We start from the raw sequence: 25,080 nt of genomic DNA, 5'->3' as shown, positions 1-25,080 counted from the left end.
ATGTTTTAATGTTCTTAAATGCTTCCACTTTAATGTGTTTTTTTGTTAGCAAATTCCTATTTTATTGAAATTATGTATAATGTGAAGACCGACAGTACTTTTCTAATAAAATCACGAACGGTTAGTTTGTTTTGTTTAAAGGGTTACGATTTCGTAACGTTTTTCGATTTTTAAATTATGAACCTATGGTAATATTAATTTTGTAATGTTTGATCTTTATTATAAATTATATTTGGAGTCATAAACATTTATAACTTTATTAGATTTGGATAACATTGGCAAATTAGTGGACCACAAATTTTCAAATAAATTTTTATTTTTATTTTATTTGTGTGGTGGAGAATTCATGCCAATTCAAAGCAAATGTAAAATTTTAAAGGAAATTAAATGAAATAAATGGGTAAATCTTTTTGGTGAATGACAGCCAAAGAGAAGATTCTCTTTAAGAACTTGCTTGGTTGTGCTCAAATGTTGGCCCATTTTATTTTGTCCTTTGCCAACTTTTTAATTTTTGGAAGATTTTCACCGTACCACCTCGAGTAAACGAGAAGTACATGAATGAACTGAGACTACATTCGAATGAAAATTACCCTAATGATAGGATTGTTGGATGATGAAAGTCCCACGTCGGCTAATTTAGGGAATGATCATGAGTTTATAAACAAAGAATACTCTCTCCATTGGTCTGAGTTCTTTTGGGTGAGCCCAAAGCAAAGTCATGAGAGGTTATACTCAAAGTCGACAATATCATATCATTGTGGAGAGTCGTGTTCGTCTAACAAGGATGACTAAGAAAAGCTTAAAAGAACGAAAGTTAGCCTATATCAATAAACTCCAAAGCATGTGGGTGACTCACGTTCTATGAGGATATTTTTCACTCTTAGAAGTAAGGAGTCAGTGACATAGCCATGTTGAATTCAGATACTGAATCCTGAGCATGAGACACTACAATTTCAATATTACCCATTAAAAAAAAATTTGGGAATGTTGAGATCATCAAGTGTCGAATCCAAATTTTGAATCTTAAACATGGGACATTGCATTTTAACGTTACCCATTTACCGATTTGAAGCTTGGGCTAACTACGAGTCAAATTAGAGGCAACTTTCTAAATATCTCAAACATTTTTTCAATTTCAATGTGTAACCGCTCAAGCCCATCGCTAGCAGATACTGTCCTCTTTGAGCTTCCCCTTAAGGCTTTAAAATGCGTCTGTTAAGGATCAGAGGTTTCCACGCCCTTATAAATAGTGTTTCATTCTCCTCTCCAACCAACGTGAGACATTATACGAGCATGTGAGTGAGAATAAATTATGGTGAAAGAACTCGTGTTAGTCTGTGAGGATATTTTTCACTCTTAGAAGTAAGGAGTTAGTGACATAGCCATGTTGAATTCGGATACTGAATCCTAAGCATGAGACATTAAAAGAAAGTTTTGGGAATGTTGAGATCATCAAGTGTCGAATCCAAATTCTGAATCCTAAACATGGGACATTGCAATTTAAGGTTACTCATTCACTGATTTGAAGCTTGGGCTAACTACGAGTCAATTAGAGGCAACTTTCTAATATCTCGAACATTCTTCAATTTCAATGTGTAACAGCTCAAGCCCATGCTTTCCCCTTTCGGGTTTTCCCTCAAAGCTTTAAAACGTGTCTGCTAGGGAGAGGTTTCCAAGTGTTTGATTCTCATCCCCAACTGACGTGGGACATCACCAGTGTTTCCAAACTAGCTATAAAAAAGTCGAACATTCTTCAATTTCAATGTGTAACAGCTCAAGCCCATCGTTAGCAGATACTGTCATCTTTGGGTTTTCCCTTTCGGATTTTCCCTCAAAGCTTTAAAACGTGTCTGCTAGGGAGAGGTTTCCAAGTGTTTGATTCTCATCCCCAACTGACGTGGGACATCGCACAGTGTTTCCAAACTAGCTATAAAAAAGTATAACATTCTTCAATTTCAATGTGTAACAGCTCAAGCCCATCGTTAGCAGATACTGTCATCTTTGGGTTTTCCCCTTTCGGGTTTTCCCTCAAAGCTTTAAAACGTGTCTGCTAGGGAAAGGTTTCCAAGTGTTTGATTCTCATCCCCAACTGACGTGGGACATCACACAATGTTTCCAAACTAGCTATAAAAAAGTCGAACATAGTTTATTGGTTGAAAATTAGAGGCGGATCTTCGAGTTCGAGAGGTATAATACTTGATTATCATATGAGTTTTGTCGGAATGTGATTAAAAAAATAGGTTGTGGGGAAGTCTAAAAGCACCCGTGAAGCCCTTGTGTGTTGTGGACAGTGAGTGCCCAACCAAACTCCTCAGTCCCCACAGCTCATTCATAAGCTATCTTCTTAGTCCGTGAACACTTCTTTTCCCTATTTTGTTCTATTCTATATATATTTTTTTAAATTTATATTTAACCTATTTTTTATTTATTTTAAAATTTTGATCGAACATCGTCAGTTAGATTTATGATTATTTTTGCCGATTTTTTTAGTTTTTTTAGTTTGACAATATGTGGAGATAAAAGGATTTGAAACTGTAACGTCTCTAATTTTCGACACCATATGTGACTTCGATGACCATTTTAACATTCAGTATCATCTGTGTCGGGACACTTTACCTTTAACCGAAGGATAAAGGTAGTATACGTGCCTTGATTATTTCAAGAAATACTCATTAAGTCATCTCACTGTTCGGGCTAATAATGCAACCACATATGTATAACGATGGTTTCTAACTTTTTGTGGGTTCACCCTCCAAGACGACCTCCTCTGTGATCACACACTGTCACGGTTGTACATATTAATTGTCACGGTTGTACATATTCACGGTTTTACAAAAAATAGGTGTTGTGGTCTTGACACGCTCATGGTAAGCTTTGAGGGGAACCCAAGCCTCATATTCATTTTTCGTATGTCTTTGTGGCTTTGACGGACCTTAAACGAGGTTTGTCTTTGGCAAATGAACACAAGTCGTGTACAATTCAAACTTGTTCGGCCGCACACGCCGCCTGTGTGTGCATGTTCAATTTTCTGCGACCCAACCGACTGCCTTTCCAATAGGCCAAGTCATTCGGCTAACCTTGCCTCTACTTAGGGCAAAGGTCTCTCAACGCAACGTCGCATCTCAATTTTCATCTTTGATACTAATTGACGCAGCCATTAAGTTTTGATGTCATCCCAAGTCCCAGGATGTCATCGACTATTATAGCTCGCTCGTCATGCCCATAAAAATGGACCCATGCGTCGTTCATAAAATTGAGACATCTCAAACATCTATCCATCCGAGTTCTATCGAGACATTGAACCCTCTCGTGTCCATGCTAGTTCATTTACGAAATTCGTTTAAGATAGCGAGTACATAATCCAACCTCCGACACATTGGGGGGGGGGGGGGGGGGGACGCAATGTTTGCACACCTGTGCCCTCTAACACTGTCCTTGAAAAACCCATTTAAAAGGAAGTCATTCTAGACAATCGTCTCGCAACGCTCGTCCTCACTGTGACACACGCATATTCCACAAGGTAGCTCACTTAGGCCATAGGGCCAAGGAGTGGTGGAGAGTTAACACATTGCATCCCCTAAGGTATATTTTGAGGCATTTTTGGTATGGCAGGTGTAGACATGATTTTGGCGAACAGACATGCGGTGTCATGAAGCGTCCGTCTACTGTCCGAACGACACCATATTTGGTGAGATTTTATATTTCATATGAACATACTTAATTCCAGAATCGCATGTCCAAATTTTCTCTAGCATCCTTTGCAAGGTTAAAGATCAAGGCCCTACCCTACCATTCAACAAGCTTATTTCTGACACTCATGTCAATATGCTTCTGTCTTGCCTACGCCTTAGCTTAACTTTCATGCACATCTTTGTGGTATGCTAGATGATGAGTCGTCCTTCTTGATCGCATCATGACACTCGTCTTGTCTCAGCCTTCACATGACCAATTGGGTGCAATTATCGTGTCGCCACCTTGTCTTCTTTGCACGTAAGATTCACAATTACTCTCGTCATCGTATAGTTGTGGCATGCAGCTCCCCAACACTCCCTACCTAAACCACCAATCAGCGAATACTTAAAAAAGAAATATAGAATGACGTGAGTATAAAAGTACTCAATAGGGCAATCTACTTGTAGGCTGTCATTACATCATATCCTAATAAGTTACCAACAGATAAGAGAACGGCTCGGATGTTGTAGAGCTTCCATCAAAGCTCAGATGGTCGTAGAACTTAGGCCCACTCAGTTGTTAGAAACATACAACTCACACACTCGATCTAGTTGAAGGAAATGTACTTGATAACACGAGGATAGTAAACTTATGGCCGTTAGGGTTATTGATGAATTCTGATATGTACAGTTACAGAGAATATAAAAACAGTAATATATATAGGTCTAAAGACCCTAGCTGCCTCAAATGCCCTACAGGCGAAGAGATGTTACCGGAGAAAGCATTTGTGACAAGTTTAGAAGATGAAGCGCCGCGAGTTCTCCGATTTCTGCAGGTATTTGGCCATCGAAGTCATTGCACGAGAAATCAATGGAGGTAAAGACTGTTAAGATTTTGGTGAGTTTTGTTTCCAGACCTTTGCTTATAACTGATACTGTATCTTGATATTTCACATAACTGAATCGGAAGAAATCATAGCGGAGGTGATTAGCTTTTGATTTTCTATATTCTTCACCATCAACCATTGTTTTCCACTGAATCTGTTTCGAGATAGATCGATAATTTGCAGGCTAAGCCAGGAGTCATTGCTCGTTGGACATCCAATCTTGCCGTGAAATTGGTTCGATCGAAGAGCAAGAACACGCATGGTGGATATATTCTTCAATTGACATGGAAAGGTATCATGTATCTCGTTATTCCCAAGGTTTAAAACCTCCAAATCTTTGCAATTCGATAATGAACTAGGTACCTGCCCTCCAATGTCGTTTCCACTTAGGTCTAGAGTTCTTAGGTCGCACATACTTGGACATGTATTAGGAATTAAGCCTTTGAAGAAGTTTTCTTTCAGATTTAGTACTACTAGATTCGTGGTCATCTTAGTTAGACACAGGGGAGGAAACATGCCACCCATATTATTATGAGATAGATCCATTATCTTGATATTTATAGATGTGCATAAGGATTCAGGAATATTACCTTGAATTTGGTTTCTTGATGCTGAAAAGAATACTGCATAATTTATGTACCTTCCAATATCAAATGGAAGAATAGAATTGAAACTGTTGTTGGAATAATCCAGGTAATAGGCTGATGGAGCGAAGAATTGGAGTGGCCCTTGAAATTTGTTGGAATGGAGGTCAAGAAGGTCTGGGTTGCGAATGTTGGGAGCCTGATACCTAGATCTGGTAGACGTATATTTGGAAGATATTTCGTAAAGATCTGATAGTGATATACGATATTTGGTACAGATTTGATAGAGATATATTTGTTAGGTGTATTGTATTCTATCTTGTTGTACATATTTGAAGTCATCCATACAAAATTTTTAGCCAATATTCTCCTTGCATTTTCCCTCTCTTGTTCTTTGTGTTTATCTTGATCGAGTGTGTGCGTTGTTGAGCGATCCTAACACTTGGTATCAGAGCTAACAACTGGTATCGATCCTAACAGCGAGGTTCTGTGGTGAATTTTCGAAACCGGTGAGCGAGTTGCAAGAAAGATTTAAATGACTTAAACTTGTGAGTTCCCAAATCCAGTGAGGTATTTCTCCTTGAAGTTCATTATCAGAGAGATCGAGAGAGATGAGGTTGGATTGGTCTTTCAAGAACTCAGGGAACTTTCTCAGCTTGCAAGAAGCCAATTCTAATTCGGTCATTTGAGGAAAGGCGGCCGAGAAGGTATCATTTGAGTCAACTGACAAACTGTTTCTTGACAATTCAAGTCTTGATATGTTCCTCAGTTGCTTGAACATGTTTAGATTCAAATGTCCAGAAAAATTGTTGAAAGAAAGTTAGAGAATCTTAAGACCTTCTAATTGATTGCTCTGTAAATGTAGGGTATCAAGTAAGGAAGAAGACACATTGGAAAGCTCCTTCAAACTACCATTAAATCTGTTGCAGCTGAGTTGAATTCTCTGGATTGATTCAAGATGGAATAGAGATAAGGGAACGTTTCCAGTGAGTGAATTGTTACGTAATTCAAGAACAACAAAATGATGATCAAGACTCTTCAATAACGAAAACGATGGAATTGTGCCAACAAATCTGTTCCTCGAAAGATCGATATATGTGAGTTGTCTGAGCTTTGCTATGGAATTTGGGATCGAGTTACTAAACGAGCAACTTTGCAGGTCTAATCTGGTCAAGTTCTCAAAAACACCAGTCGAATCTGGCAGTGTCCAGATTTTGAAGGGGTCCTTTGAATTTGAACAATGGAAGAGAACCTTGCAGAAAAACATTATTGGATAGGTCCAGAGTTTGAAGATTTGGTCCCTTGAATATGCTTTGTGGAAATACTCCAAGCAATCCTGAATCAGACATATTAAGCGCATGCAAATTGGAGAGTCGTTCGAATTCGAACGGGATCTTGGAATCGAACCGATTCAAAGCCAAGTTCAGATTTTGCATGAACGAAAGACTGAAATCGTTCTTATGACACAATCCTATAGGTAACATGCATTATAAATGTATATGAACACACAATATACATGATTCACACACAATATACATGCGTCTGTACTCATCATTATAAATGTATATGAACACACAATATACATGAGGTCCTTGTAGTTTTTCATCTTAAATCGTTCTTATGACACAATCCTATACATCATTCACATGTTACTCTAGGTAACATGCATGTATTGGCCTTCATACATTTATCATCATTAACATCATTTAGGATTGTCTTAGAAAACTCTTCATCATAGTGCATCATCGCATTTAATAAATGCACATCATCTCAATATGAAATATCATCATATTAAGTCATATTATCATCATCATGTTTACATGCATCATCGTCATCATATCATATCATTATGTTTTCATTCTTCATCATCATATAACATCATATCATCATGTCATCATATCATATCATCGTCACTATATCATCATATCATTATATCATCATGTCATCATCATCCTATAACATCATCATATCATTATATCATCATGTCATCATCATCATATGGCATCATCACGTTATCATATAACATCATCATATCATCATATCATCATATAATATCATCATATTATACTAGTTCACATGATCATCATCATATTATACTAGTTCACATAATCATCATCATAGTACATAAAGCATAAATGACACGTGCAAAGGCCACTGGGTACATGTCGTCATACATAAGGCAAGTCTTTCGATCGAGCCGATAGTAAGATTACTAACCCAATTAACTTAAGCTGGTGTCACCAATTTATCATTGAAAGTTCCATTTTGTCATTTGAAATTCAAGTCAACCTTTGTGAGCCCATAACATCAATTTCAAGTTCAAACTTTTGCAAAACTATATTAGCTAAGTTTTACGATGGTTCAGGTGTTAGACTTCATGTGGACATTAGACACTTTTCATGATTAGAGTCTTGAAATGTTTATATATGTTTATACATACATTTGTGTTTAAGGGATATAAATGTGCCTAACAATTTAATACTTGTCTGATCTTCCCTCTCATTTGTTCGGTTTATTTACTTTTTTTTTTTTTTTTTTAATTCTGTTCAAAGTTATTTTTTTGATCAATTTTAATAGATTCTTACTTTTTCTCTGAAAATGACTATCCAAAAGTTATGTCATTTAATTTCTAACGGTGTAAAATCCTTTTGTTTTCGGTTTGTTTTTGCACGAAGGAATTACTACGCAATGACAAATGTATTTTAGGGAAGAAGTTGTGAGAGGCTAATGGAGAGGTGGGAAACCGATCATCAATTTTTTTTATTATTTTTTGTATGGTCGTTACAAAAATACTCATAAACCTTATATTTTATCTAAAAAAATACTCTTATATTTCCTAGAGTTTTAATAATATTCGTAAATAGTTAATAAATTATTTTAAAACCATTTTGAGGAGTGTGAAGTTCACATAAATTTTCAACCAATCACAAAAATTCGATTAATAAAAAATTTTGAAGGGATACTACCTTGAAAGTAAAATAAATTTAGAAATTAAAAAAAAAAATTTTACGTATAAGAACGAAGGTTTCCTTTCTAAAATCATAGATAAATTAAATGATATTTTTTTAATAATGAATTAAAATTACGACTTTATTAATAGATAATCTAAATAGACCGTTATGTTCCATAGTCAAACTTGTCAATTGGGCAAAAACACGGACTTTTCTTTTTATGGTTAACAATTAATAATATATTAATAAAATACTCTACATTGAATTTAATGAGTTTACATTGAATTTAAGTTTGTGACATAAGTACCTCATCTTGTATTAGACCTTAAGATATTGGACGTCACGCACTCTAGGGTGTCACATCTTTGTCTTCCTAAGGCTAGTATGCTATCACGTGACCCCTTTCAGCTTCATCATTGTATCAAAACACAATGACTCCGATCCAACATTGACATATAAAGTAATCGTTCAATATTTAACGCCCTAAGACGTAATCATAAGTACCATGTAACCCAAGACAAACATCAAGTTCTTACCGGTCTTACAACATATCATAAACTACTAAATATGGTTAACTCCATACTTGGTCGTGACGAAGTGTGTTGTTGAGCTGAGTCACAAAATGTATGACTCCCTGTCCTAAGAAAAAGTTTACAAAATCTATAACCTGACTATTCTAATACAAATTTGTCACGACCAAATTTTTGAGGTTTCAAAACTCGAGTAGAGACTTAAAAAAGTGAGAGTGAAAACAAACAAAAAAAATAAAAGTAAAATAAAATAAAAGATGAAAATCCAATTAATCAGAAAAAAAAAAAAAAAAATCAACCGCACCAAAATTAAATACAAGATTAAATTCAATTATAAGACGATGTTATTCAAAATATTACAAACGGGGTAACTAGTTTGGAACATAATTATAAGACAAAATACAAAAGACTCCAAAGTGTAAAAACGGAATGACGCTCCGGAACAAGCCCTTTATGACCACACAACTCTTGAACGCTCCTCCACCTCGACAGATAGCCTGCGAACACCTGAAAAAGAGAGAGGAATGGGGTGGGTATAAAAATATACCCAGTAAGCAACCTACTTGTAGGCTCTTATCGCATCTGTAACCTAGCAGATGACCATGGGCTTTACTTTAAGTTATAAGTGTGTTTCTCTTATTGTGCACAGTCTTGGGTAGCTTAATTAGAGTATGCAGCGGTAACCGGTATCCAGTATTGAGATGCTACCTTAAAAAATACTCTCTAACAAGTGGGGACAACATCGTGAGTGCTAGCCTGCTCGTCATCCATGGGAGGTAGCTGGCGAACCCATCCCACTGGCCATGTAGTCGCCAAGGGTCGCTACCCCCTATACATGCCAGCTCTACTGACTACCCCGAATGATCAATGTCCTCCCACAGAACGGATCCACTGCACAGGGTAATCCAATCAAACTCTCTCTTAGGTCACATGTTCCTAACCGGCTCACGCATAGCTCGACGGTACCGAGGAGAAAGGGAGGTGGAAACTTCGTAAGGACTATATCGATTGATCGACCTACAAACTACCTTTATTTTTCTCCAGGATTGTTGTGGTGATCTTCTGAGACTCTAGGCATCTAGGTGTTTTAAATTTTGTCTCTCATTTCTAGGACGTTCGGGGTTAGCTCCTCAGGCCAAACTAATCTCTGGGTGCACAAAAGCCAACCTTTGATCGCTCACGATCTTGAGATGCAAGGTCTACTGGAAACGTACTGATCTGGGTCAACAGGTAAACCGCACTAGTTGTAGCACCCTAATATTAACTGGGCTCTCTCATGCATTCTTTACTAGGGAGATATTCATATCAATTCAATTCAAACTTCACCTTAGCCATATTTGGGAACCAAGGAGGTCTATTGGATTCCTAAGGCAGCTAGGTGGCTTAACGCAGACCAGAAGGGTTTATATGTTTAGTCATAGCTTACACACCATGATCTAGTATTATATTAAGTCTAGGGATTTGTGGTTAGAATGACTAGTCACTAAGTATAGACCTAATTTCTCCTAGGAGACTAACAGACCACCACGACATACGAAACACCTTAAGAGTTATCCTTAGGCTGCTAGTTGTTGAACGGTGCCTATAGCTTTATGGGGGACCAGGAGTTTCTGATCAGAACCCACTACTCCTAGCCGTTTTGCATGGTAAATGAGAGACACACGTCGTACAACCCATTAACAGAATCGGATAAGGGAGGGGTTGCGTTGGGGGGACTATATTGGACCTGGAAGGTTTCAGCTCACCCCCTAGGTAAGATGTCATATAGTCTCATAAATCCATACATGAGGTAGCGCCTCGTAGAGAGACACCAGTCATTCACAGCTCGACATAAGGGACTCTTAGGGTTTTTAACAAAAAGGACGGAGAACTAGAATAGCCCCAAGGGGATAAGACCAGAACCAGATGTCCTAAAGCCAATGAAAAGTCCGTGGGAATCTGTTAAGCCTAAAATGCGATAAGAGTCTACGAGTAGGTGGCTTAATGAGTATACTTTTTATACTCATCCCTGTTTTCCTTTCCTTGTCAGGTGTTCACATGTTGCAAGTCGAGGTGGAGAAGTGTATGAGCGTTGTGTGGTCCCGGAGGGGGTTATTCCATAGCGTCAATCCGTTTTCAGTCGTTTTGGAGTCACTTGTGTTTTCTTTTATATTTGTTTTCCTTTGTAAAATATGAAACAACGAACCTCTTTTCTTTTTATTTTAATGTTATCTTATTCTTATCCTTTATTCTACTTTCCCTTGATTTTATTTTTGTTTGTTCTCGCTTTCGTCTTTTTTCGTCACGGTCCGAGTTTTCGAAACCTAAAAAATCGGGTCGTGACAAGTAGTCATTAAACTTCCAACATCAAAAGCATATGAAACTGCTGTCATGTATTCACGTCTCTAAATGTGTTGGGAGATTGCCCCTTTGACAATTTAACACAATTTTGATAGGGTAGTTCTAAGTTTAGCATCATTCATCCTAAATTTGGATAAATTCTCAATGTACACTCTTTGGGTAGATTTAACGTATCAACAGATCTATCTTGAAAAAATTCTCATTCCACGAATTCGGGCAATGAAGTTAGGGCTATCGAGTTGGGTTTTTTTACGCACTTCGTTGCACTCGTAAATTTCATCTCAAATATTGAAGGCATGATTGCCTTCACATGATTTCTCTCCCTCGTACTGGATCCTACAATCAATATATCATCTATATACATAAGTAGAATTGAATTAACAACACTAATTCTTTTCACTTCGTGGAAACCACTCTTGCACATGAAGGACTCAAACTTGTAGTATTATGTAGGCACTTGATTCAGTCCATACAACTTCTATTGAGCTTACGCACCACGTGTTCCTTACTTGGAACTATAAACCCTTCTGGTTGCTGCATATAGATCTCCCTATAAAAACGTTATTTTTACATTCATTTGTTCAAAGTGAAAATTCTCCGATGCAACAATACCCAACAAAATTCTGATAGTAGTTAATCAATGTCTTTCTTTTGTGAATAGCATTTAACTACTAGTCGATCCTTAAATCTCCTTTTCCATTTGGTACAACCTCGATTCTGAATACTGATTTGTTCAACACAAATCTCTTTCTTGTAGGTAACTCAGTCAATAACCACGTGTTATTCTTTTTAAGCGAGCTCATCTTATCATCCATGGCTTACTCTGGCTTGGTTGAATCCTCCACCTATAGGATCTTCAAAGAACTCTGATTCTTCATCATCAGTCTACTATAGATAGTTTAATGACGGTGAATATATATGCTCCGATGGTTGTTGATGATCTTCTCAATACCTAGGTGTCACTTGCTCCACCTCTGGTTCCTCAACAACTGTTTCAAGAGTTTCTTGAGTTTCTGCTACAACACCACTAGGTGAACTTTTCTGCCACTCAACCTCAACTCCCACTTGCTTCTAGTCTCTAAATCTTTCTCTTCGCTTTTATGCATGACATTTTAATTAAATCCCATGTCACAATGTCTTAGGAATTTTCTGTTTTTGTCATCCAAAAATCTTTACCCGAGCATGTGAGAATCATAGCCTATGAAGTAGCATTGCACAGTCTTATCATCAAGCTTATCTCTTTTCTCCGGATCAACATGAACATATGTAGTGCAACCAAAAGTTCTCAATTGAAAGTATTTGAGTTCTTTTCCTGTTCATGCCTCTTCTAGCAAGTTGAACTCCCGAGTACTAACAACCCTCTATTGATAAAGTAGGCTGCCATATGCACATCATCAACCTAAAATGTCTTTGGTAATCTACAATGAATCCGTAGGTTTCTTTCTTGCTCATTCAATGTTTCGTTCATCTTTTTAGCAATACTGTTTTCGGGAACTGTTATGATTAATATGATTCCATCATCATACTCTCCTTCATTGTTAGACCTCATATGTTTGAATTCATATTGATTTTCAACTTCAATTTTTCACTGCTTGAAGATGGAAAACACATCTGGTCCCCAAGTGATGGAACTTGTATACCATTTCTGATCGTACTTTCTTCGGTTCTCTGACAGCCTTTGTGAACCTAACTAGTTTATACTTACTCATAACGCGACTCTCACAAAGACTCGTATCAACATATTTTAGGATTTCTAAAACTTATTTTGCAGCTAACATTTTCATTCATTTAGCGCTCATATGTCCAAGTCTATTGTGTATAAGGTTCTAAATTTTTTTCGTATGCTACCACCATAACACCCTTCACAATCTTCCACAAATTCTTTTCAAACTCTGTTGCGTAACATGTGTTGTTCAACTGACTAATAGAAATCAAATTTTTCTTGAGACCAAGAATATATCTATCATCCTTCAATATCGGTGTTCAACACCTATGCCCATTTAGCGCTTCAAATGGTGCCATCAAAACAGTTGTCTGAAAACTATTGTAATAGGAAAATTCCACAAGGGACAGGTGCTCATCCCAACTATCTATGAAATCCATTACCCAAACCCTCGACATGTCCTCTAAAACATTCAACCTTTTCGTCAGCTCATTCATTTGGGGATGGAAGATCGTACTGAACTTAAGCTGCGTTTCCAAAGCCTTCTACGTACCCTTCTAGAAATGCGAGGTGAATCTAGTGTCATGGTCGGACATGATGTAAATTGGGACGCCATGCAGACGAACATTCTCTTTGACATAAAATTGAGTCCACTTATCAACTCGGTACGTAGTCTTCCCTAGAATGAAGTGGGCGGTTTTGGTCAACCTATCCCACAATAATCCAAATAACGTTAAAGCTCTACTTGCTCCTTAAAATTAAAAAAAAAAAATTATATTTTTCATTCTTGATTCTCTATTCTTTTTTAAATTATTTATCGAATGTGTATTTATAAGTTGATTGATGTTGACTGCCACACACTAAGCATTTTAATATTCCATTTATTTTTATTAAATTCTAATCTCAATTTTATGGTTAATTATTAATAAATCAATTTTTTTTTCACTTCCACACATACACTTAATTAATTTAATTTTATTTTTTAGATAAATTTTAATGTTTAAAACTATTACTCGGATTTATCAAACTTTTTTAAAAAAATCAAAAAATAAAATAAAATAAAATACTATTTTTTAAGATAGGGGAAGAATTTATGACTTTATTGTCCAATCATGTAGGACACGTGGCACTATTTGCGCACGCGTGTTCGGACCTCCAATAATTTAGGGTTACGATGTACGTGTCATCATCCACTGAGGAAGTAAACCACTTGAGCCTCTCTTTACAATGAGCGGATGAAGAAAAGAAAATTAATATTCATTTGGTCGTTTCTTTTTATTACATTCATTCTTTTTTTTCGAGATGGAAATAGGAATGTTCATATCACCTTATAATATAATTAAATCGAATCCTTACTTATAATATAATTGGTCAATATTTATTTCATAGATTCATTAGGCAACTAATATCAATTTACTGATATGATTTACTAGAATTCATATAAATAATTGCAGTAATTTAGCGAAAGATTATAATTAGCTGTGATTTCTAAAAAAATAATTAGGATAAAAGAAAATGAAGATTTAATATATACGACTACATCTCTCTTCACCTAAATCTCTATTTACAGGTGAAGGTGAAGGTTTTTTTTTTTTTTTTTTTTTTTTTTTTTTTTTTTTTTTTGCTGGGTGATTTTAGTTCGTTTGAGGAGAGATAATTGGGGAAAGAGATGAGAGGTCACTATTTTTTTTTCCAAGTTCCCAGGATCAAAGAGCTGTCCATGCGGGTTTTATAAGGATTCCCTATTGCTGGCATAGTAGGGACTAAAGAAAGAAGACGAAGACAGAGTGTAAGAAAAAGATTTGATTAGCTGATGAACCGGAACCTGAAGTCAAGAAAGAGAAGTTCAATCAGGTTCCGTCATTCATAAGGTTCGTTCCGGATCAGGTTCCTTCCTTCTTTCTTTGTTCTTGTTCCGGTCAGGGTTTCGTTAGGGACAGGAGAAAGATCAGTGAAAGAATAAATAGGTTAAGGAGCTAGTCAGGGTTTCGTTAGGAACAAGATAAAGATCAGTGAAAGAATAAATAGGTTAAGGAGCTGATCCTTAAGGAGCTAGTCAGGGTTTCGTTAGGAATAGGAGAAAGATCAGTGAAAGAATAAATAGGTTAATGAGGAGCTGGTCAGGGTTTCGTTAGGGACAGGAGAAAGATCAGTGAAAGAATAAATAGGTTAAGGAGCTGGTCAGGGTTTCGTTAGGAACAGGGGAAAGATCAGTGAAATAATAAATAGGTTAATGAGCTGATCCTTAAGGAGCTGGTCAGGGTTTCGTTAGGGACAGGAGAAAGATCAGTGAAAGAATAAATAGGTTAAGGAGCTGGTCAGGGTTTCGTTAGGAACAGGGGAAAGATCAGTGAAATAATAAATAGGTTAATGAGCTGATCCTTAAGGAGCTGGTCAGGGTTTCGTTAGGGACAGGAGAAAGATCAGTGAAAGAATAAATTGGTTAAGGAGCTGGTCAGGGTTTCGTTAGGAACAGGAGAAAGATCAGTGAAATAATAAATAGGTTAAGGAGCTGATCCTTAAGGAGCTGGTCAGGGTTTCGTTAGGAACAGGAGAAACATCAGTGAAAGAATAAATAGGTTAAGGAGCTGGTCAGAGTTTCGTTAGGAACAGGAGAAAGATCAGTGAAAGAATAAATAGGTTAAGGAGCTGATCCTTTAGGAGCTGGTCAGGGTTTCGTTAGGAACAGGAGAAAGATCAGTGAAAGAATAAATAGGTTAAGGAGCTGGTCAGAGTTTCGTTAGGAACAGGAGAAAGATCAGTGAAAGAATAAATAGGTTAAGGAGCTGATCCTTTAGGAGCTGGTCAGGGTTTCGTTAGGAACAGGAGAAACATCAGTGAAAGAATAAATAGGTTAAGGAGCTGGTCAGGGTTTCGTTAGGAACCGGAGAAACATCAGTGAAAGAATAAATAGGTTAAGGAGCTGATCCTTAAGGAGCTAATCAGGGTTTCGTTAGGAACCGGAGAAACATCAGTGAAAGAATAAATAGGTTAAGGAGCTAATCCTCCAGTTTCCTTGGGAGAGGTGGGACGGTTTTTATTTATTTAATTATTATTAATTTTTATTCTCCCATCCCTTTTAAAAATAGTTGAAAATTTTAATTAAATATTTAAAAATAAATAAATAAATAAATATTTTTCAATTTTATTTTACATCTCAAATAAATCTAAATTTAATTTATTATATTAATAAAAGTTGATTAGATTAAAAAAAAAATTACTGTTGGGACCCACTAAGCATAAAGTTACCGGGACCCACTCAACATTGCGAACAACTGGCTTCACCACTGTTACGGCCTCCTTTTTCAAAAAGCCTGCAAAATAAAATAAAAAATGTTATATATTATTATTAATTAGTGGTCCAATTATTATTATTATTTTATCATGCACCACATGTTGATATTATCCATATAATCTAAATATAATTAAAAATATTAATTATTTTTTCCCCCAAAATAATAATATATCTTCAATATAGTATTTTAAGATCGAGCAAGATTGAATGTCTCTTTCTTATATACAACCTATGTACGTGTATATGGACTCATCAAGTGGGCTTGTAAACGTACCCCTGGTCTGACTCTTCAGGCTAGCACTCGCTAACAAGTTGTCGGAATCTACAATGGGAAAGGGTCCGCATAATGTCATGATGAATATAAATATCGTGAGGTACACATCCGTATTTGTGAGATACCTCATCGGTTGGGGAGGAGAATGAAACATTCTTTACAATGGTGTGGAAACCTCTCCCTATCAGATGTGTTTTAAAAACCTTGAGAAAAAGCCCGAAAGAGAAAGTCCAAAGAGGACAATATCTGCTAACGGTAGGCTTGAGCTGTTAGAAATGGTATCTCCCTAGCAGAGTGTTTGGGTCGAGGCGTTGCAGGTGTGGGTCGTTGTAGTGGATTGGGTCGAAGGTTCGGTCTTGGGCCTTGGGTTATGGATTGGGTCCAACATGGATTCGTCGGATCCTTTCTTCTTCACTCTACTCACAACGCGATTTTCTAGCGACTTTTCTCTCTCCTTCCTGCGATGGTTTCTGACGTATTTTCTCTTCCTTTTTCTCTCCCTATCTCCTTTTTGACCTCTCCTCCTCTCTTCCTCGACGTTTTGTGCCTTGAAAACACCTAAAACCACATATCTAGAAACTTTTAGGAAAGCCAAAATTCCAATTCCGTTTACCGACGACAACACACACAAAAAGGGCACAAAACGTTCCTTAGATCGATGTACACTCAGTGGGGATCCTTCTCGTGGCATGAGTCGAACTTTTCGACGTCTAGTTTGGTTGTTCCTTTTAAGGATTCGCAATTTTTGTCCTGTCACCGAAGTTCCTCTCGATTTCTCTCTCTTACTATTTTCCCTCTTCGTTTCTTTGTTCCAAGTCCTCGGGGAAGTCTAAGAGTCTTGGCTGATGTAGGTGGGAGCGTGGTGATGTGCCTCCATCCGTGGAGGTCACCGTCGTGTGGAGAGTTAGAATTCCAACGGTCACCGTCGTGTGGAGCGTTAAAGTAAGTTTGGTTAATTCAATCCAAATTCAAACCATATCCTAATTTTGACTACATTTAGCTTCACTTTTTAGGACCAAACCCTACCATTACAACTATGAGAGTGACATACCAATTTTATGATTTGGGTTTGGGGGGCGCCGCCGCCGCCGCCGCCGCCGCCGCCACCGCCACCGCCCATAACCACACTTTAATGATAAGATTCCCCACCCTTGGATGATCTGAAAATTTCTTCCCACCGCCATGGAAATATCACTTAATTAAAAGAACGAACGAAAATAACTAAAATATAATTTATTGATGATACTTGAAATTAAAGCACAGAGGACAAAGGGGTAAGTCAGTTCTTGGTGGTGGTGGTGGTGGTGGAGGAGCTGCCGCCGATGGTACCTGTTTTCAAGAAGCCATTTTTTATGCTGCTCCTTGGCCGCGGAAGGTTCGGTGTAAAGGGACGACCTGGATACATTATATTCCGGTCGCCGGAATTCTTTCCGCCGTCTTTCTCCTTCGACCTTTGCTTCTCTGTTTTCTCTGTCATCTTTCCTCTCTCTTCGAGTTCAGAGCTATGAGATTCAACAAGGAATTACATATATATATATATACACACACACACTTAGTGGATTATTTCAGGTTAATCCAATCACCTATGGACACGTGGATGATGATGTAGGATGGTGATGTCATTTTGTGACGGTATAATGACGTAATATAGAAGCACCGAATCATATCATGCCTTCTTGAACAAGAAACTACTTCATGTCCACTAAATATAAAATTAATATACAAAAAAAAGATAAAAGCAGTCTTAATCATAATATAAAATCTTTAGAGTTGGATTAAGTGAACTTAATTGTTCGGGTGAGTATGGACTCATTAGTCGGTTCGTATATTTTTTGGATTCCTTTGTGATCGGGCGAGCATTCTCTGAGAATTGTTGATATCAGACACCCATTAAGAGTAGCGACTGTCACGGTAGTATTATGGTAACATAATGATTGTTTTCCTATCTCGTAATGTATACGTCTGTACTATCGTCAAGGATAAGGGGTATTCCCTAATGCCGTTTTCATTTTCATTATCATTTAATACAATCCCGCTAGCGTCTTCCTTCCTATCATATCATTTATCATATCGTTTATCATATTATTTATTGTATTTTGCATGCGTATGTCGGGATTGTATCTCATGCTAGTTCGTTGTTTTGCATGACAATCATATTATTTATGCCAACATATATCATATCATAATATTTACTTGTTTTCGAACATAACAATCCACACCTTGCACATATCATATCATATCGTAAATCATAACAATCACATAGTATATCCCGGGTGTGCCTTCAACATGTCTTATCATAGCTACCGTACCATAACATATATCATAATAGTCTCATATTATATTACGATATATGTAAATACATACATCGTTCCCATATCCTGACCATTTCATAAACATTTTGTAGTTATATCGTTCTGTTAAGGATATTTAATACTAAATTATAGTTTACCATATATATCATATTTGATATTTTATTAAAGACAAATATCTTGTCTTATTACTATAGGTATCTTTCCATATATTGTTCTTTCCATTTATTACTATTTTCATATCCTTCTAATTTATTTGATTATAAATAGAGAACTTTCACACACCATTTAGGGGTGGATTAAGCAAACATTCTCATGGTATCAGAGCCCTTTTGATTTAATAACCCGGATCCTTTATTTTCAATGGCTTCTGAATCTTCTACTATTCTTTCCACCACCACTGCTTGCTTTGACGCCGCAGGGGCAGTCGCCATGGTTGCTGTAGGCGGAGTCGATTGATTACTCTTCGGCTCCACCCTATTGACCTCCAAATCACCTTTCGCCATACTCTGTACATACAACCTCACCTTTTCCAACCCAATCGGGTTTTCCTTAACCAATATAGCCTCTTTCATTTTACCATAATGTTTTCTATCATAACCTTATCATATCGTTTCATCAATCTTTCTTAGTCGTAGCGTTTTCTATATATAACCTTATCGTACCATTTTATCAATCTATCATAACCATAGCGTTTTCTACACATAATCTTACCATAACGTTTTATGAACAGATCTTAGTTCTATCATTACATTACGTTTATCACATCTTTCTCGTATCCAATATCAAACGTATCATAAGTGTTATCACACAATTCACATATCATGTCATAGTCATATCAATTCATAAACAATTCACACATATCAATATATACGACACGTACAAAACCATGGGGCACTTGTCAACATCAAATATAAACATGCCAATAATAAGGCCACGTACTTGGTTGGACTTAGCCGGTGTTCTCCCTAAACTTGAGTACGTTTGGATTCTGTTTCCTCGAAGTTGCTCCACGTATCGTCAGGAGTTATTTCCTATTTGAACGTTCATCTTAATTTACGCTAATAACTCCTATTTCTATCATAATTTAACTTAAATTTGTAAATAGGACATTATACTGGCCTCAATTACCTTAATGAAGGTCAAATTCAGCTTCGGGAGGTCGAAAATGTATGAATCAGTATCAAACAGTGCAACCAGAGCCAAATAACCCCTTTCCGAGTCGTCAACGCTGAGTGAGTCGAAGGAGTCGTCATCTGTATACACGACACATGTTGCTCTCAAGAGGTGACGCGTTGCGGGTGGCGTTCCGGGTCAAGGCGTAGACTTCGAGTCGTTGACTCGGGTACGTGGGTCGCGGGATGTGGATGGGCTTTGGGGCTATTGGAATGCAAACATTGAGCTTTGGTTCGTAGGCCAACGTTTGGGTCATAGTCGTGTTTGGCGTGAGTGCTCGAGAATTCCAACGAGGCACCGGAACTCTCAAAATTTCCGGCTACCATTTTTTTTTTTGAATTCTTATACATGAACCCTTAAAATGGGCTGACGGGCAAAATGACCTCTTTGCTCCTCGACTGATTTAATCTCACCAACCTAAATTTATGTGGCACGTGTTAAAAATATACTTCTCCATAATAAAAATGCTTTAAATGTCGACATAAATTTCTTGGCTATTTTGATTTTAGGACGGACATATTTATTTGAATACAATTTTTAACTATTGAATTTACAAACTTACGTATTGTTGGTGATTAGTCTTTTTTATATGACTTTATCTTAATTGGTTCAAAAGAAAAATCAAACACGAAGTAAGTGAGGCTGCTGGAAAATTAGTTGAATTCAAAAGAACAGCCGACCAGACACATTTCGTAATGTCAATTTCAATTTCTTTTTCGACAAAAATAATAAAAAAAATTAGCCACCGAAAATGTTGTCCACAGATTCTCTCTCATGTTGGGTAGGTTGTTGGACTGGTCAAACTCCTCTCTTTCTCTACCATCTGGCTAATAACGATAGTTCAAGCCCGTCAAATTTTAAGAATGTTCGACCCAAATTAATGTGAGATCTCACAAATCGATTGAAAAGGAGAACGAAACATTCGTTATAAACGTGTAGAAACCTCTCTCTAGTAGACGCGTATATATGCAAAGATGTATATTTTAAAATTAGCAATAAATTGAGTTCGATTGGGTTTATCGGGTAACTGGGTTATCAAATTCTTTGAACACCCGTAATAAATTTGATCACCGTAGAGAACAAAATATTAATATAACATATGTACTCTTTACATTCTCCATTTCTGTTCAACTATTTCTGTTCAACTATTGGCGACCTTTTCTTGTCCTCTTCAAGGGACTTAAGGCGAGAAATGACTTAGATGTGGAGAGGGAAAGTCGTACCTATTTTCTCTCCGAGCCAACATTATACAGTGAAACATTCATTCTTATTGGAGTGTAGACGAGCGGGCAGAACCAAGAATTATCTTTGGTCAAATTATTTGAAACTTTAATATGATATCAACACTATGATCAGTTGAATTCAAGCGCAATAACTTTCTCGTCGTTCTTTAAACATCTGTAGCAGGAATACCTAAACGTCATGTCAATAAAGTAATTAAATTAATTTGTGCAATTTGAGTATTAAAAATAAATATAAATAATATTTCTTTAAAAAATCCACATGGGATCATGAACAATGGTCAAAAGAAAAGAAGTTTGATGTAATGCATACACAAATGCCAATTTAGAAGTCACAAAGAAATCTTTGCAAGTTGATAATAAAGGACAATAACTTACTATAAAAAAAATTCGAAGTTGAGAATAAAGGTTTTCCAACGTGCAAATTTAGGTCGGCTTCAGCTCTACTATGAACGATTTGGGCTAATCGAACTCGAGTGACAACCAGAAATATGTTGGTTGGGTTAGGTTGGGTTAAGACATTTTTTCGATCTATCCTAATCGTTTGAATTGTAATTTTTTTTTTCGATCTGAACAACTTTTATTATGTAACGAACCTAATCCGAACGATAAAATTCTTGAATTGGGTCCGTTCAAGTTGTTCACGTAATTTAATAAAAGTAAAACGTGAGTCGGAAAACAAATTTGAGCTTGGAGAGGTTGACTCGGTCAAAGGGTGGGTCAAAATCAATTTTAGATTTTTGAAATTTAAGATTGTCACGTCAATCATTTCTCTACCTTTTTCAACCTCTCACTCTGTCAATAAGTGACTCCACGGTTCAAATTAAACAATGCAACCAGGTACGTGTATCATGATTTGTGGGACCTAATTTTCATGATTATTCCTACGAGTAGGGTTAGATACATTTTACTTATCTACGCACGGTTCACATGTGCGTGTATAAATTCACTATGCAGATTCATTATTGTACTCTCCCAGCTTAACTATTAGAGCTAGCACATGCTCACGCGGTGGAAAACATACGAAAAGAAAAAGAACGTGAATAATAACATGATATATGAGTCCGTACGTAATATACTAGAGAAATAATCTATGCCCATATGATATACGACATGCATGAGATCTGACATTAAAAATCATGGTTAAAAATGATGCACGTGATTGTATTTAACATGAGAAACAACACGAAATATAAGTAATAACATATAAGTAAGGTCACAGGTACGTGTTAATTCATACATTAATCAATCCATTTGATCGTTCCTATTTCAGTTCGATCAAGATTCAGGCTGACTTATGATATTCCATTTATCGAGAAAATCGAATTTAAAGTCTATTCATAAAACAAATATAACTTAGCTAACCTTGTAAACGAGTTCAAAACGAACCATTCGGGTCAGCTGAAGTATAAGTCAAAGTTTGCTATGTGGCACGTCAATCCTTTTTCAAACAAATGTAGAGCAGCCCACCATGAGACGCCATCCATATTCTTGTTGGTCAAAGTCTGTCTCTCTCAACCATTATTGGAGAGCCCATGGTATAAGGAATAGAAAACATGTTTTTGTTTTGTTTAAGATTAAAAAGATTAAAAAGATTTATTTTTATTTTAAAAAATCCCGGCTCAAGCCCACCGTTAGTAGATATTTTCTTCTTTGGGCTTTCTCTTTCAGACTTTCACTCAATGTTTTTAAAATGCGTCTACTATGGAAGAGTTTCCACACCCTTATAACAATGTTTCGTCATTCTCCCCAACTGATGTGAGATCTCACAATCCACCTCCCTTCGAGGCTCAGCATCCTCGTTGACACTTGTTCCCTTCTCTAATCGATGTGAGAGATCTCAATCCACCCGCTTCGGGGCCCAGCATCCTTGTTGGCACACCGCTTCCTGTCCACCCTCCTTCGGGGCTCAACCTCCTCGTTGGCACATTGTCCCTGATACCATTTGTAACGGCCCAAGTCCACTGTTAGTAGATATTGTCCTCTTTGGACTTTCCCATTCGAGAATTCTCTCAAAATTTTTAAAACACTATTATTAAAGAGAGGTTTTCACACCCTTATAAAGAATGTTTTGTTCTCCACTCTAACTGATGTGGGATCTCGTAATTGTACGAATAATTTTAAAAATATATTTTAAAATAAAATAAATGGTAATAAAAAATGATTTTCATTTATAAAAGATTAGGTGGGGGGAGAACCTAAGTGTAAGCTACAAATTGTAATTTAATTTATTTGTAATTATTGCACTTTGAATATTAAAAATAAATAAATAAATAAATAAAAACATTTTTTTCCGCTAAAAAAACATCCACTTGAGATGTTGGACTGGTCAATATATCCACGTGTTAAAAGAAAAGAAAATAATATAATATTACATGCCAAACTTTAAAAAATACATTAATCAAAATAAAATAAAATTTAATGCAAAGACTAAAACCATATTTTATCTCTTATTTAATCACTTGTCACGTCTACGTCGATTTCAATGTTGCGGGACAGGAACGTTCATTCTCTATATACTTTTTATAAAAAGAAAAAAATCTCGATCTTTAGTGGTTTGTGTTCAAAACGATTCGAACTCCCAAATTCGATTTCGATAGGCTATGAGTGATCTAATTTGAGGTCGTTTGGTCAAATTGCAAATATGCATCACCACAATGGATCATGGGTATCGTATCGATTTGAGTCTATTGGAACACATCATCCCATCGTCGAAGAACACGTAGGAGGGAAACTCATGTTGTCAATGCTTACTCGCCACTGAACTAACAATGTCGACGTTGGCTGTGTCGTTTAAGAGAGAGATTGTAACACCTAATAATGGAACGGTACATGAATGAACCGACACCATGTGCTAATGAGAGAAATTTACTGGGTATGCAGTTATGATTGATAAATGCTTCAAAAAAAAAAAAAAATTAATAGTTACTATTTATACCAACAAGTTCGAGAACTCAATCATTTGGCTTAGATCAATCCTATGTTAAATAACCTTAAACTTTTCTTATGAAACATGTTTCATAAGAACAAAACAGACAGATAAATAGAATTCGAATTATGCATCTTATCTATTCGTATACTCGGCCTAAACCATTATACAGATAGTCGTGGCAAATCAAGTGTTTGTCGGGTTAACTTTTAAATATAAATTAATTCTTAAAATAATAAAATTAATCTTACCTTGTAAATGTTAATTAAGGAAAAAGCCTAAAATCACTTTAAATGGTAAAAATCTAAATTAATTACCATCCTATTTTGACGTGAAATTGTGTTAATATGGAAGGAAAGTAGGAAATAAATAAATAATTGGATAATATTATTACAACAAAATATTTTTAAACATTTTCTCAAAATAATATATTTTGGTCGATTAAACTTCGCTCATTAAAACTTCGCTCGACAAAGAAACTAGATCTTTTCTTGTTCGTGGACTTCAGCGCTAGCTCGTTTTGACCATGTTTTTAGAACATGTTTTAAAAACATGTTCTAAAAACATGTTCATACAAAGTGATAAGAGTTTGAAATTAACAAGTTGGACGAATCAAATTAGCATTTCTCTTCAAGATTTCCACACGTGCCTTAGAAAAGACTTAAAAATTCAAACTTCGAACCAATCAAAAGAGAAGAAATTGAGATAAATGATATCCAAAAACATAGCTAAGATCACTAAGAACAACAACATAGCTAAGATCACTAAGAACAACAACTTAGAGCTAAATTAGTTAATGATTAGAAGTTGTTTGGCTTCATAAAATACTCATAATTGAAGCAATCAAACTGGTCGTTCACTTGAGCTGAAGTATTGGCCAAACCCATTTGAGTATTTAAAGCACAAGCCATCATCATTTGATCATCTATGAGTGGCATGTATGACACCGGAAGAACAGATTGTGTAGCACGAGGAACTCCATAATGGCACATTGAGTAGCTTTCTGTGTTGTCCATCACCATCCCATTTGTTGGATCAGTGTAGAAATTAGGGTTTTGGAAACAATTATTCCCATAATTTGACTGAATTTGAGCTGATGACCCATTAGATCCAAACAAGATTTGAGACAAATTCTCAAGTTCATTATCCATTTGACGATTTTGAGCCATTGTTTGGAGTTGTTGATGATATTGGTGATGGAATGGCATCATGGGTTGTGTTTCCATTGAT

The 25,080-nt window shown here is 36.4% G+C and overlaps 1 pseudogene; it reads right to left on the bottom strand.

Moving 5' to 3' along the window:
* Positions 1–4,362: 4,362 nt before the first annotated feature.
* Positions 4,363–6,626, bottom strand: LOC147787720 (receptor like protein 28-like; annotated as a pseudogene).
* Between the last annotated feature and the right edge of the window lie 18,454 nt (positions 6,627–25,080).

Source organism: Cucurbita pepo, chromosome 16, assembly GCF_057944985.1.
Source record: "Cucurbita pepo subsp. pepo isolate OVF chromosome 16, ASM5794498v1, whole genome shotgun sequence".
In the NCBI taxonomy this organism is placed as follows: Eukaryota; Viridiplantae; Streptophyta; class Magnoliopsida; order Cucurbitales; family Cucurbitaceae; genus Cucurbita; species Cucurbita pepo.
The sequence above is the reverse complement of the archived record's forward strand: the minus strand, read 5'-3'. Positions and strand labels throughout refer to the sequence as shown.